We start from the raw sequence: 4,713 nt of genomic DNA, 5'->3' as shown, positions 1-4,713 counted from the left end.
TTTTTAATTTTTGCGAGTTTCACATTTTAACAATTAGTTGTTTCTTTTAACTACATGAACTATCATCTATATATTAAAACACACCTTGAAACTGCTTCAAACAATTATCAAATGTTCTCTTTTCCTACTTGAACTATCACCATGTGCTCAACTAGGTGTATTTTAATACCTAAATCATGATAGTTCATGTAGTAAAAGGTGTATTTTAATACCTAAATCATGATAGTTCATGTAGTAAAAGTAAATCACTGATAATCAAAGTATGAAACTCGCAAATAAAAAAGAAGATAAATCAGATATGATTTTAATCACTATCTCTATTATATATTATAACAACACTAATAATTCCATAGCATATTGATCTCTAGCTAATTAATTATTATTACTATTATGTTCTTGTTCCCTCTTCTTTCCCCATTGTTGCAAACATAGCCTTATTCTCTTTGCTGCTGCTAAGTATTCCACAACTTGAATTGGTGTCAATATGCCCAATATCTCCTTTAGTGTCTTCATCCTCAACTCATCAACTTCTTCAAGTAAATTTGACATGTCCTCCCCATATTTATTTAAGGTCTCGATTTCATTCTCACCTGTTGAAAACATAATTAAGTAAATAAAATATATATTTTTTAAATAATTTAATTTTTTAAATAGTTATAGTTTGGATCATATGGTTATTATATATTGCTTCATAATATACTATTATATTATTTTGATAAATATAACTTCTAGATAGATCGTATTATTTTTTGTCGTTTCATAATCTCATGCACCAGCTATTTGAAGACTAAGCTTTTAGTATTACAAAGAAAAAGTAAAATATGGGATAAAATTATTTTCTTTTATAAAAAGTATAAAAAAGTAAAATATGTTTATTAAATAACAAAGACAAAATGAGAGGGGAAAAAAGGTAACGATGTGATATATACGCTTATATAAAACTAGGGAAGCGCGCGATTGATAAAAACTTCGTATTTAAAATTTTATTATATATTTTTATTTTGAATGTTGAAATAACATAATATGACTTCTGAAATCTAAAATAAGTTGTTAGTTTATTTTTTAAAATATAATCTAAACACAATTTATAATTTTAATTCATTAAGTATTTTTGCAAAACTTCTAAATTTTTAAAAGCAAAACTAAAATGAACAAAGAATTACAAAGAAGGAATGGAAATGTAAACAAAGAAAATGCGTAACATTTATTAAGTTGATGGAAGGCTTCCAAAAAATTAAATATAAAATTATATATAATTCTTCATTCATGTTTCATAGACAACAACACTAATATTTTTTAAAATATTTTTTTTTTGAAAAGATAAATATAAAAATAGATATTCTTATCATTAATATGAAAAACGGTCGGAGTAAATCAATATTATGTATATGGTCATGTAAGTAGGTAACTATTATTATGCATAATGACTGCTCTGATAAATGTCATTAAAAGTAAAAATTTAATATATTAAATTCAATGTAACTTGTTTTTTAAATATTAATAATTATTATTTTGTTGCTTATTTTTCGATACCAATAAATATTGCATTGATTTCTATATTTTTCTAATAAAAATGTGATATGAGAAAGTAAAAAATAATAATTATGAGATGACATTTTTATGCAATATTTATATTTTAATTCTAATATAGGAAAATTTTCAAAATTCTGAAAAAAAGAAGAAGATTATATTAATGATATAAGAAATTTAAAAACTCTTAAAAGAAGATTAATGAAAGAAAATTATAGCATTGATTAAAGGAATTAAATGTCCTCTTTAATTGGAAGATCATTCTTTCCTTTTTCTCCTCATTTAAAAAATTTCTTAAGTAATAATATTTCTTACTATTTGGTTAATTTTTTATTTTATAATATATCAATTTCGGAAATTATGAAACAAATCAAGATTATAAGGAACAATTGAAATGAAATAAAAATAACTAAAAAAATAATAATACATATAATTGGCAACTGACGATTTTTCACGATATGACATTTACTTTGATGAAAATCATATATATATTCTTCAAAGATTCATCACAGAAGCAAAGAAATGTTCACAATATTTGATACATGTTCAACAAAATGAAGAATGAAGCTTAATTATCTTGGAATCTTCATGAAGAGAGAATAAATTTATAAGTGAATATATATATATATATATAAATTTGATAATAATCAGTGTTGAAACTTATGTATTGGATGGTTGCTATCTGTTAATATTGTATGGTTAATTTAAACATATGTTTGTTTTAATTTGAATGCACTTAACAACCATAATTGTAATATAATAACTATTTTAATGATCGGAAATGAGGTGAAGAGATATTATGGGAATTCTAAATAAAAATTTGAAAAAAAATTTAAATTATTATCCAATCAATATTAATATTCAAAATTATTACGTGATTTCTCCCCTTATTTAAGACTCACAATTATATAAGAAATTTTAATAGTCGAGTATATTAAGACAAATTTATTTAAAGGGAAAAAAAAGAGAGAAAAAAATGATAATAGATTCAAGAGGTACTTGAGGAAATAAAATAAATAAGAAAAAATGCATTTTTTATGTGATATATATATATATATATATATTGAATTTTAAAAGACAAAATATAAAATAATAATTTAAATGCAATTTTACACCATAATTATATAATAACTGTTTTAATGGTTGGAAATTGGTTAAATTATCATCCAATCAATATTGACATCCTGTGTTATTACGTGAATTCTTCCCTTATTTAAGACTCATAATTATATAAGAAATTTATTAGTGGTATATTTAGATAATTTTATTTAGAGAAAAGTGGAAAAAGAGGCATTTCTAAGGAAACAAAATAAATGACAATAATAAAGAAATTATATTCATTTTTGTTTGAAGGAAGATGAGATAGAGAGAGAGAGAGAATAAGAGAGATAGACTTGAAGAAATGGAATAAATGCCAATAATTAATGAGGAAATAAATATGATTTTGTACAAGTTTTTTGGTAAAAAAAAATCAATATTTTGAAAAGAAAAAAAGATAAATAATAATAATAAAAAAAAAGATAAATAATGATACTGCTAAATGAAACATGTTATCTTACTTTTTCTTAAATTACAAGAAATGATCTAATTTTTTTTTTTAAAAAAAATGTGACTGAAGGAAATAATACAAGTAACATTACTGATGAGATTGAGAAATGGTAGGAAAATCGATTAATAACATTGATGATGATAATAATTAAATATGATTATCTTAAATATAAAATTGTAAGGTAAGATTTTGAATTTTTAAAATCAAGAAAAATGTTACAAAACACTATAGAAAAGAAAATAATGGATATATTATTTATAGTTTAAAATATTGCACCAGCAATTAGTAGCATCTATATTTTCTTTTATAGCTAATTTGAAATACCTTAAAATAGTTCTTTTGTTGCCTTTTTATATATAAAAAGAAAAAAAGTTAATTATATGAATAAATTAGAGCATTGATAAATTCAATAATAATTGACTTATCCACTATATCTAACACACAAATAAAAAATAAAATTAAAAAAATACTTCTTTTAAGGTGAAATCATATATATATATATATATATATTCTTTTGTAACTAATATTTACATGCTTTGTTATCCCCAATACTTTCATACAACATCCTAATAATCTAAATATTGGATATATAATGCTACATAATAAATTCTTTCGTACGAGTAATATCCTTTTAGGAAAAGAACATCTATATATACATTTGTTTTGGAATTAACATCATACATAATTGTGTAATCCTATTGTCTGAAATAAATATTACATATAAATTTAATTAAAGACGCATAAAGAAAAAATAAAATAGAAAATATTATAAAGAAGAAAAGAATTAGTGGAATAAAGAAAATGAAAGAAATAATGCCAGCATTAATTCCGGCTCTTTTCAAATCATAAAATAAATTTTCCCTTATTCTCCTCCTAATTTTATAAGAATTTTATAAATAAATTGATTTTCTTTCTTTAAATAATTCTTCCTTATTCTTCTCCTCCTAATTTAATATGAATTCCATAAATAGGTTGATTCTTTTCGAAATAATCTTCTTGTCCTTTGAACAATCTTCACTCATATAAATTTCTCAGCCAACTAATTTTTTTTCCCAAACACATCTCTTTGTAGGAAGAATTCTAGCCCAACATTCTTTCAAAAAGTCTTTTATTTTGAGGAGATATTGTTATTGCATGACCTTTCTTCTTACAATAATGTAGGCACCCTCTTTTTTCTTTTTGGATAGAGTAGAATTGTGTATTAATGTGATCAATCACTCTAATACAAAGTTAGACGAAATCTGTTGAAATTATGAATTGTTCATGAGTCATGACGATGACACCGACACACATACAACTTGATTTTCGGATATTGATTGACGTGAAGAAGAAGAAGAGGAGGCAAAGTTAAGAAGTATATTGTTATTGTTGTTGTTGTTGTTGTTTATGGATGCTGAAATCTTTTTATAGTCTAAAATATAAACAGTTGTGGAAAATGAAAAGCTTTTAGTCTTTTCATTTTTCATTTACTTAAATGTATTTTAATGTAATGAATGTTTTAAATGGTGTGATTAATTGGACAATGCATTTAAACACTTTCAGTTTTTTTCAGAATATAAATAAAAAAAAAGAAAACAAATGTAAAATGCTAAAAAAAAAAAGATAAAAAAGAATGCTGGTCATAGAGAGGTGCC

At 22.7% G+C, this 4,713-nt stretch overlaps 1 pseudogene; it reads right to left on the bottom strand.

Moving 5' to 3' along the window:
- Window positions 1–372: 372 nt before the first annotated feature.
- The window catches only part of LOC125859183 (protein DOG1-like 3), an 8,811-nt pseudogene continuing 4,470 nt past the window's right edge, over window positions 373–4,713 (bottom strand).

Source organism: Solanum stenotomum, chromosome 3, assembly GCF_019186545.1.
Source record: "Solanum stenotomum isolate F172 chromosome 3, ASM1918654v1, whole genome shotgun sequence".
In the NCBI taxonomy this organism is placed as follows: Eukaryota; Viridiplantae; Streptophyta; class Magnoliopsida; order Solanales; family Solanaceae; genus Solanum; species Solanum stenotomum.
Note: the sequence above shows the minus strand (reverse complement) of the source record. Positions and strands in the feature narration are given on the sequence as shown.